The 11673-nt window shown below is 41.5% G+C and overlaps 1 protein-coding gene across 1 annotated transcript in view; it reads left to right on the plus strand.

The window, feature by feature from the left end:
• The first annotated feature begins 5126 nt into the window (after window positions 1-5126).
• The window catches only part of LOC116829840 (dedicator of cytokinesis protein 2-like), a 248983-nt gene continuing 242436 nt past the window's right edge, over window positions 5127-11673 (plus strand). The window contains exon 1 of the mRNA XM_075066763.1: window positions 5127-5194. The gene's annotated coding sequence lies outside the window, so the exon portion shown is untranslated. The remainder of the gene's footprint in view (window positions 5195-11673) is intronic.

Consider the following 11673-nt stretch of genomic DNA (forward strand, 5'->3'; position numbering starts at 1 on the left):
ATTTGCAGATGACACCAAGAAGGGAGGGGTTGCAAACACTTTGGAGGACAGGATTAGAATTAATAATGACCATTACAAATTGGAGAATTGGTCTAAATTCAACAAGATGAAAATCAATAAAGATAAGTGCAAAGTACTACAAATAGGAAGGAAAAATTAATTGCACGACTATAAAATGGGAAATGACTGGAAATAACTGGCTAGGTGGTCATACTGCTGAAAAGGATCTGGGGGTTATAACGGATCATGAATATGAGTCAGCAATGTCATGCAGGTGTGAAAAAGGCTAATATCACTCAGGGTGTATTTACAGGAGTGTTGTGTGCAAAACACAGGAGGTAATTGTCCCACTATATTCGGCACTGGTGAGGCCTCAGCTGCAGTACTGTGTCCAGCTCTGGGTGCCACACTTTAGGAAAGATGTGGACAAATTGAAGAGAGTCCACAGGAGAGTAACAATGGTAGTCCTGCAGAAAAGGACCTGGGGATTACAGTGGATGAGAAGCTGGATATGAGTCAGCAATGTGCTCTTGCTGCTATGAAGTCTAATGGCATGTTGGGCTGCATTAGTATGACCATTTCCAGCAGATCGAGGGAAGTGATTATTGCCCTCTATTCAGCAATGGTGAAGCCATAACTGAAGTACTGTGTCCAGTTTTGGGCCCCCACTACAGAAAGGATGTGGACAAATTGGAGAGAGTCCAGTGGAGGGCAAAGAAAATGATTAGGGCCTGGGGCACATGGCTTATGAGGAGAGGCTGAGGGAACTGGGATTATTTAGTCTGCAGAAGAGAAGAGTGAGGGGGGATTTGATAACAGCCTTGAACTACCTGAAGGGAGGTTCCAAAGAGGATGGAGCTCAGCTGTTCTCAGTGGTAGCAGATGACAGAACAAGAATCAATGGTCTCAAGTTGCAGTGGGGGAGGTTTAGGTTGGATATTAGGAAACACTATTTCACTAGGAGGGGGGTGGAGCACTGGAATGGGTTACCTAGGAAGGTGGTGGAATCTCCATCCTTAGAGGTTTTTAAGGTCAGGCTTGACAAAGCCCTGGCTGGGATGATTTAGTTGGTGTTGGTTCTGCTTTGAGCAGGGGGTTGGACTAGATACCTCCTGAGGTCCCTTCCAACTCTAATCTTTCATGAGTCTATGATTGCACAGCCCTGATTCATCCCCCGAGAATGGTCTATTGTATATACTGAATGAGATGGGGTCCTATGTGAATCCAAGGATAAAAGATATGAGATATATTTAGGACATAGAGGTGAAATAAGTAGGGCTCTCAAGTGATTAAAAAAATTAATCGCGATTAATCGCACTGTTAAACAATAATAGTATACCATTTATTTAAATATTTTTTGATGTTTTCTACATTTTCAAATGTATTGATTTCAGTTACAACACAGAATACAAAGTGTACAGTGCTAACCATATATTTATTTTTAATTACAAATATTTGCACTCTAAAAAACAAAAAAAAATAGTATTTTTCAGTTCACCTAAAACAAGTACTGTAGTACAATCACTTTATCATGAAAGTTCAACTTATAAATGTAGAATTATGTACAAAAAATAACTGCATTCAAAAATAAAACAATGTAAATCCTACAAGTCCATTCAGTCCTACTTCAGCCAATCCCTCAGGCAAATAAATTTGGTTACAATTTGCAGGAGATAATGCTGGCTGGTTCTTGTTTACAAAGTCACCTGAAAGTGAGAACAGGCATTCACATGGCACTGCTGTAGCCAGCGTCACAAGATATGTACATGCAGATGTGCTAAAGATTCATATGTCCCTTCATGCTTCAAACACCATTCCAGAGGACATGTGTCCATGGTGATGACGAGTTCTGCTCGATAACAATCCAGAGCAGCGTGGACCAATACATGTTCATTTTCATCATGAGTCAGATGCCACCAGAAGGTTGATTTTCTTTTTTGGTGGTTTGGGTTCTGTAGTTTCTGCATTGGAGTGTTGCTCTTTTAAGACTTCTGAAAGCATGCTCCTCACCTTGTACCTCTCAGATTTTGGACGTCATTTCAGATTCTTAAAGTTTAGGTTGAATGCTGTAGCTATTTTTAGAAATCTCACATTGGGACCTTCTTTGTGTTTTGTCAAATCTGCTGTGAAAGTGTTCTTTAAATGAACATGTTCTGGGTCATCGTCCGAGACTGCTATAACATGAAATATATGTCAGAATGCGGGTAAAACAGCAGGAGACATACAGTTCTCCCCCAAGGAGTTCAGTAACAAATGTAATGAACGCATTATTTTTTAATGAGCATCCTCAGCATGGAAGCATGTCCTCTAGAATGGTGGCTGAACCATTAAGGGGCATACGAATGTTTAGCATATCTGGCACATAAATATCTTGCAATCAACGCTGACTACAAAAGTGCCATGCAAATGCCTGTTCTCACTTTCAGGTGACATTGTAAATAAGAAGCAGGCAGCATTATGTCCCGTCAATGTAAACAAACTGGTTTGTCTTAGTGATTGGCTGAACAAGAACTAGGACTGAGTGGACTTGTAGGCTCTAAAGTTATACATTGTTTTGTTTTTGAGTGCAGTTATGTAACAAAAAAATCTACCTTTGTAAGTTATACTTTCATGGTAAAGAGATTGCACCACACTACTTGTAAGAGGTTAATTGAAAAATACTATTTCTTTTGTTTATCATTTTTAAAGTACAAATATTTGTAATAAAAAATATTAAGTGAGTTCTGAACACTTTGTATTCGGTATTGTAATAGAAATCAATGTATTTGAAAATGTAGAAAAACATCCAAAAATATTTAATACATTTCAGTTGGTGTTCTATTGTTTAACAGTGTGATTAATCGTGATTAATTTTTAATCATGATTAATTTTTGTGAGTTTATCGCGTGAGTTAACTGCGATTAATCGACAGCCCCAGAAATAAGTATTAATGTTGTAAGATAGGGCCTTCATAGCTTAGGCAAACAAGGCCTCAACCCTAAAGATAGACTTGGCATAAAGAACTAACCAGTAAGTGACCCCAGGTCACAAGTTGTCACAAGACAACAATGTCTGTGTATTATAAGATATCATAAGGTAGAATGCTGCATTAAGTCAGTGTTGTTAAATTGCTGGTATTTAGGAAATATATATTGCAATGTACTAGTTAAAGCCAGTTAGAGTATTTTGTGGATTTTTGCAGACCTAGGGGTCAGCAGTGTGTTAACAATAAGTTTTGGTGATTGAGTGACATAAATGTTAATGAGTACAAAGGGAACTAACAAGCTAGCCTATTAAAAATGGGGCATCCCGAATTTAGGGGTGTGTGGAAGTATAGATAAAGAAAAGGGGTTGAAACCTTCATAAGTATGGATGAACCTCAGTGGGGCATTATGAAAGCTGTATCCTGACAACCACTGAGGAAGATAATGACTTACATTCTGGGGTTCCACACCAGGAGATGTGAGTGATGCCAGTCACGGGGCTAAATACTTGGTACTATCTCTCTACGTGCTGTGACATCACAGTGTTTGTGGGATTGTTTGTGGATTTGCTAGCAAAGCGGCTTGTGATAAATTGCAGTTGTGCTCCTTGGGTCTTTCATTTGATTAACATTGGAAATAATCTTCCTGATGCTATAGGAGACCCAGCCCAGCCCAGCCCAGCCCAGACCCGTATCAACCACTGCAGTCTGAGAAATCAACCAAGCTGAATTCTCAGTGCTTGGCTTTGCAATCTCAATGTTCTTTTGATGCAGTGTGTGTGTAATTTCATATTGTTTTCTAAAGTAAACAAAAAAACCTCTAAATTCCATCATGTGCGACTATATTTACCATCCACACTGGTATCCACACAAAATTCTCTGTCATTTGCACACTCTAGGGCACCCACCTTTACCCAGTTCCTAGGGCTCAATTGGAAGGAATCCTGTGGCCCACCAGGTCACCTTTGATGGGAGGGCGGCAGCTGCTGCTGCTGCTCACTGCGTAAAAGAGTGTGTATTTGGCCCTGAGTGAGGACACTGGCACCAGCTGGAGATCTCCAAGACATGAGACTAGTGGTTTTAGGAGAGTGCTTTTCTTTGTGATAGTAGTTGACCTACTGGTCAATGGTTGAAGTCAGAATCTTGGACAGTGTGAGAACTGGTGGATTTACTAGTAGACTTGGGAGGCTTCAGATGTGTGTGCACCAGCAATGGCTGTGTATGCTGGCAGCAATTGTGCAGAACATAGAAGACTATATGGAGGCTGAACCATCGGAGGAAACACCAGAGGCCTGGCTGCAGCTCAGACCTGAAGGATACTCATAGGATGGGCTAGGGAACCATTGGAGAAAAAAATCTGAAGTGACTCATAGACTGCAAAATGGATCTAAAAATGAAGCTAGTGGAGAATCCACCTGCACCTCTAAAAAATGTTTTACTTGTAAGGGAACAGGGGCAGAGACAAAAATTCTCTCACAATGGAATGTGACTTTCTGGTTGCTTTGTAGGTTTGCTAAGGGACATCTCAAAAGGACATTCACCCAGACTCTAGAGAGAAGTCCCAGCCCCTCCTTTATGGAATATGTGAAAACTTTGTTCCATTTGGGAACATGGCGGCAGCAAGTCATATTATTGTGGGAGCCCCAAAGCCTGGCGTCTCTTTGTGGGATGGAATGTGCCTGTATAAATATAAGGGAGAATCCAATTTTCTTCTTGAAATTTCTTCCTCTGTTGTTTTAAAGTAAAGACCTGAAACAGTTATTCCTGTCTACAATGATATATTTGAATTATCACAGTCAGTTTTTTCTGATTAGTGTTGATCTAGTAAGAGTAAATGATCTCAGCAAAATGTCTCCATTTGGGGAAGGAGAGCTCATGGAGCTACTGTTTATGGTAGTAATGTCGTGGGTTTGTTTACATGAAGTATACTGAATCAGAGCGAAACTTCTTTATGGATCAGCCTCAGTCTTATGTATGGAGTCAGGATGAAATTCAAGGGGCTTTTAAATAGGGTCTAAAGAGTGCAGAGGCTTGGTTCTGGCTCTTTGCACAATAGGAATTTGACTCGGAGCAGTAAGATTTCTAGTAACTGTGTCCTTCTAAAGTTTGATAATAAAACATAGCCCAGTAGTTAGCTCTTTTTGCTGATTTCTGCTTTCAGGGAGCTGCTCTGAAGTACCTGCCTTCGATTCTGGAGGATGTGTTTGGGATCTTCGACTCCTCTGTGCTGGGGTAAGGGATACGTTTCTCCTTCTTTCAGCCAATGCACCAAACTCAGTCACTCTCTCTCCGCTGAGTGGCATGTGTATTTGTAAAGGGCATCCTGTATGTCTGTTTCATCCCCCTGCCACCGAGGCTCACCTTCCAATAGCCCTGCAGTGATATCCCCTTCCTGCATTTGTGACATCACATTCCACTGATGCAGGGGCGGCTCTAGCTTTTTTGCCGGCCCAAGCACAGCAGGCAGGCAGCCTTCGGCGGCACACCTGTGGGAGGTCCTCGGTCTCGCAGATTCAGCAGCATGCCTGCGGGAGGTCTGCTGGTCTCACGGCTTCATCATACCCACCACTGAATTGCCGCCAAATCCGCAGGAGTGGTGACCTCCTGCAGGCATCCCGCCGAAGGCTGCCTGACTGCTGCCCTTGCAGGGACCGGCAGGGCGCCCCCTGCGGCTTGGCGCCCCAGGCATGCACTTGGAGCGCTGGTGCCTGAAGCCACCGCTGCACTGATGTATATTTAAAGGTGATGTCAGTAATTTATACTGCAGGATCAGTGAGAGTGGTCACAGGGTCAAGCGTGGTGGACAAAGGCCTGGTGTAATTGAAACAACATAAATAATTCTGAGCTGGGGCAGAGGAAATAAGGTGACAGTGAAGACAGGTGATTCTCCCAGGAAAGGGCCTCCCAGTGAGTGGCTATCGCACTGTTTGCTGGGTGGGGAATGGAAATGCTGCATCCAGATGGGGAGTGCAACAGGCAGGAGTTGTGGTAGGAGGAGTATCAGAGGGGTAACCGTGTTAGTCTGGATCTGTAAAAGCAGCAAAGAATCCTGTAGCATCTTACAGACTAACAGACGTTTTGGAGCATAAGCTTTCGTGGGTGAATACCCACTTCGTCAGATGCATGTAGTGGAAATTTCCAGGGGCAGGTATATATATATGCAAGCAAGCTAGAGATAATGAGGTTAGTTCAATCAGGGAGGATGAGCCCCTGTTCTAGCAGTTGAGGATGATCGTAGTTGGATGGTCCTGCTTTGAGAGGGGGTTAGGACTGATGATCTGATGTCTTCACATGATATTTAACTGATTTGTGATTCATAGGTGAAATTATGTCATAAAAAAGATGTGAATTTAAAGTTTTTTTTGGGAGGGATGTATACGTCTGTTAACTCGATTCAGTGGACGAAGATTCTGCCACCTTTTGTATACAGAATATACACATCTACCTCGATATAACATGACGTAAACAAAATGATTAAGCGCAAGGAGTGTCTGGGGGTTGCGGCTGACACCAGCGATTAAGATTAAGTATAAGAGTCACCTATTGTGTATGATTTATTTTTTTTTTTGCTCCCGGACAGATTATCAGGGGGGAGAGGTGTAATTCAGCTCTGTAATATTCTGTTGGGTGGTTATTTCATGTAGAAGGCAGGACTTATGAGAAAAGTTGAGATTAATTAAAATGATAATGAGAGTACTAAAGATACTAAAGTTAATTAACCAATTAATAGAATTAAATAAAGAGAAGGCGTAAAATAATAAGGGTAAGAATAAATAGGAAAGTAAAATACTGTATCGTAGTAAGATAGAAACAAGGATCTTGTGGACCATTAGAACTAACAATTTATATTGGGCATATTCTTGTGGGATATACCCCTTTATATGGATGTGAAATAAGTGAGAGGTATAAACACACAGCATCTGAAGAATGGGAGTTGACTGCAAGAGGGGTGGGGGTGTCAGTGCTATGACATTAAATTAAGGTGAGTGGATATTCTCAACAGTTGACAGAGGAGTGGAAATCATTTTGAAGTACTATGAGCACTTGTAACAAGATGGCCATTTCAAACAGTTACAGAGGTGTGAGTATCAGGGGAATTAGTTTTGTGTGCCATCCTTCTTTATTCAGGCCTAATTTATGGTTCTAGTTTGCAATTAATTCGTTGCAGTTTCTCGGGAGTCTGTTTTTGAAGTTTTGTGAAAGATTCTCACTTTTAAGTTAGATGCCAGAGAGATTAGTGGTTTTTACTGGTTTTTGAAATGTTTTTATATTGATGTAGGTTTGTGTATTTATTTTTGCTAGAAAATGTCTGGTTTTGGCATGTATGGAGAAGGGCTGTGAAACTGAAGCATGATATTCATTGGTATACGTGTGAGGAATGAGCCTGATGGTGTGATTGAATGTGGTTTAGCTCCATGATGGTGTCCTTGTAGTTGTGGCAGAGTTGGCACTCGTGGTTTTTGAGGGTTAGGTCCTGATTGTGGTTTTTGTTGTGTGGTGTGTCTTGCCTAGTGAGTATTTGCTATGGTGTGGGGGCTTGTCATAGTGGGATGGCTGTCTTGTGAGAGATGAGGATGTCTCAGGATAGGTTTAGATTCTTGATGACTGTCTGGAGAGGTTTTAGTTGGGGGCTGTAGGTGAAGAGTGGTATCTGAGTACTGATTTTTGTTGGGCTGTCATGGAGTAGGGGATCATGGGATACCCTTCTGGCTCTGTCATTGTTTTTCATTCACCCAGCTGGTATTGTAGTTTACGAACACCTGATAGAAGTCTGTAGGTGTTTTACCTGTTGAGGATTGGGCAATGCAAGTTCTATCTTAGAGCTTGACTGTAGCATGGATCTGTGATGTGAGTCTGGATAAAGGAGGCATGTATGTAATAATGTCAGTAGGTTTCCGGTATACAGTGTTGTTTATGTGACGTTTTGCACTGTAGTGTTAGGAAGTGGATCTCTTGTGTGGATGGTCAGGCTGAGGTGAATGGTGGGGGTGAAATTGTTGAATTGATAAGGATTTCTCAAGGCGCTTCATGGGTCGGAATAGAGATGTTAATCAATGATAGACAGTAAGTGGGGCGTGATAGGGGAAAGAGTGGGAAGCTTGCTTCTAAGATAAATACTTTTTTGGTAGTTTTGTGACGGGTTGGAATACGAACTCTTGGGATCCACCGATTGCAAGATACTTCTAACTCGCATTCCTGCAGCCATGCCGGACTCCCAGCTACCTTCTGCTGCAGACATCCAGTTGCTCCAAAGACATGGTCTGAATTACTTGCCCCACAAGGCAGGTTTACCTGAAAGCAGCTCACAGGTGTTCTGTCTTTTAACGCTTCCAGTTATGCTCACTCAATTGGATCTAACAATAAATTGTTTTTTACCTTAATTTTATACGGTTATTCCCAAATGTTCGCCTTATAACCTGATGAGAGTAGACATGTTGTCCAGTATTAATACTACGGAGTTAATAGTCAGGTCGTTTCCTTTAATTAATACGATAAGTTAGGATTTAAGTGGCTCAATGTAGTATCTGACAGATACATTAATAAGTTACATGCACAATAAATATAAACACACAATCTATGATTAAAGACTGAATACCGTATTCCCCTGTGAGAGGCTCATGAGTTTTTCCTCGAGGCCTTCGGGGCACAATTCTTTCTCCTGGTAGAGGCTCTTTGTTAGCTTAGGTGAGCTGGGTATTCATGGATGACTCTGTTTGGTTCTGTCTCACTCCTTATATGTGCATAAGTAGGATCCTTTGTTCCCTCTCTGGGTTCCTACCCCTCTTCAATGGAAGAAGCGTTAGTGGATTTCTAGTTGGGTTGACATTGTCTCACTGTTCACTGCAGATGACTTCATACCTCTTGCCACGGATACTTGCAGGTCAGCGATCTGAGTCATTGTTCTGGTTATGGGCATCATCAAGATTCAAACACCATTAATGGCCACACTTATGCATAATTATGGCTCCATTATATTCATATTTATTTGTTTAGATCAAGTGGTAATTTAATCGCAAATAGAGGATCAATTCTGTTAAGCTTTGTAACGATACTTAAGAATATTCTTGGCATGAGCATATTCCAGTAACTAGTTCACTATTAAGCATATTTTTAGAAAATCATATAGTGCAAAGCAGTTACGTTTAGGAAGTGTAGGAATATAGAAGCAGAGAAGACTGCCAAGAACGAATTGCAAGCATTTTAATCCCTTTCTAAGAATTCTTGATTTGGATAAGTACAATTATTTTATTTTGCAAGCTGGCTATCTTTTTGGTTATTTTTTAAAAATATGGTAAGAATATGTTTTTAATGAGTAGGAATCAAAGAAAAGTGTGTGTTATACAAAGGAAGAGAAGAAAATGTATTAGTACGTTATAAGTAAAGGTTTTGAAAGCAAATTAGAGAGGTGACTGAACTAATTACATCAGCTGACTTCACATACAATGAAGTAATCTCTAGTTAATACAGATTGCTAAAAAATTAGAAGGACTGATCTTGCTCTTCGGATAGCTTTTTGGAGCATAACATTTTACGGGACGGCACTAGCAAGTCTGAAGAGAACTATAAATGTTTAAACAGTCCAGTTTTTTAGAATGTTTAAGAATATATGTAACTAAGAGTATTGTATCTTATTTGGTTATTTTTATTTTTCAAACTGCTGATATAATGAAGGCAATATTCTTAAATCTGGATGCCAAACAGATCTTTGGATATTTATATAGGCTAACGACATTAAAAGAAAGTTCAAGCGTACCACTTCATTAACTCACTGTACGAACGTCCTGGTTCGCTTCTGGTGTAGTGCAGGATTATCTATATGTTTGTTAAAATGGAATTCTTAATAGTACTTACTTTTCCACTTACATATGTTAGGAATTAAAAGTAACTGGTCGCCTACCTCTGGCCAGGGCTTAGAGTCTCTGGGATAAAAAAGGGAAAAGCCTTTTGGGGCACCCTCATGTTCTGTCATGGAATATAGCCCTTGTAGCAGAAAGGGGAGTAGAGCTGTAAGGCTAGGCTCTGTGTTTCCGAAATTCTTTACAAGGGAATTCTCGAGGACAATCAAATGCAAAGGGTCTAGTATGTTGAGATCTGGCGCTTGGGCAAGTTTTTAAAAGTATTCTTAGTGCTAATGGATTTTAAAAAGCTTTCTGTATTTTGGCAAATCTTTAGCAGTGGGTTCCATAATTGCTGTCAAGTGGGTATTATAAGGTGATCTAGTATTCGAACATGAAATAAAGAGCTACATTGAATTGTTGCTACAGCAGCGTAATACTTATATAGGTATGGGCTGCCTCTTTGGTTCAGAAGGAGGCTTCAATGCAAGTTAGCCTTCGGACTTGTTGGCCAAGGCACAAAGCTGCAGAACACTAGGCTCTGCTCCACCGAGGTTGGAGAAGGCCCAGGTCCTCTAGTTTCTAGCACAATGGCTGGGCGAAAAGTCTGGCAGGCTTTAGCTGACTTTGGGGAAGTCAGCTGCACTCAATTAAACATGCTCAGGGGGTGCTTCGGCCGCGGGTCCGTGCAGCGGATATCACAATCTATGAGCTAATTCGCCTGCTTGAGAGGTCCAGAGCTGCACAAAACGTCTATAAGGGGCTTGTAAGGGAAGGCTCTTCTTCAGACGGGAGCTTCTGCTGTGTAGGGATACGGACCAGGATGGGTGGCAGGGGGCGCAGGCCACCTACTCCCGTTTCAGCCTAAGGGGCTGAGGGGCAGGGATGGCTGCCCTCATGGGGGATCAGCCACAAACGATCCAATGAGTACACTGGGTCTGCAGCAGTGCTCTGTGCTGCTGGGACGTTAACTTCGTGCTCCTGGGGTTTGGTAATCTCAACCTTCCAGGGATCATAGGCTTCTTGGGTACGCTGCGGCGGTAGTCCGGGCCATCCCTTAGGGTCTCCACTTCTGCTGCTGTAGACAGCCAGGAGTGGTTTTCTCTGGGCTGCAGTAATCGAGCATTCTCTTCTGGAATTCCACACAATGAAGCTGCAAGGGCATTCCTCTGATACTTCCACCTGCCCGGCACTTCGGTGAGGGGCAAGGAGGCTAGGCTCACCCCAAGGGGAGTGTGGTGGACCCTCACTTCTCACTTGGAGGGTAGCTACTTGGCCCTACTACCTATGGATGATCTTTTTCTAACAGTATATTGTATAGTGCAGATCTTGATGATACTGCATTTGCTTGCAATGGGCTAGAAACTTTCAAGTCAGAAATACAGTATTGTTGTAATTAGAGAGACAAGGATGGGTAGGGTATTTTTTATGGAACCAAGTTTGTTGTGAAAGAGCAGCTTTTGAACTACAACAGAGCTCTCTATAGCAGTGAGCACTCTGAGTCTTTCAGCGTCTGTATTTTGTTTAATATGGTATACTCCACGTTTTTATCTACCAAGTGTAAATTCATTCTGATTGAACCATTTTTGATTAATCAGAATTACTGTTGTAATCTCTCATTTAATGTTTTAAAATATTTACCTAATCTGTCTGGTTGTGCAGCATTCACGATGTATTTCTAAAGCATGAAGCACTATAGTACTGATATCCTGTGATGGATGTTACGGAAATGGATGATTTTTCTGACTCTGCCTCTAGATGGAGAAAATACACTACATATTTTCTGTACAGAGATCATAGTTTTAACAAATCGAATATTTGAAGTTCTTATGTTGAGCCAGATCTTATTTTAATTACAACGGTTTAAAGCCAGAA

This window comes from Chelonoidis abingdonii, chromosome 5, assembly GCF_003597395.2.
Source record: "Chelonoidis abingdonii isolate Lonesome George chromosome 5, CheloAbing_2.0, whole genome shotgun sequence".
Lineage (NCBI taxonomy): Eukaryota > Metazoa > Chordata > Testudines > Testudinidae > Chelonoidis > Chelonoidis abingdonii.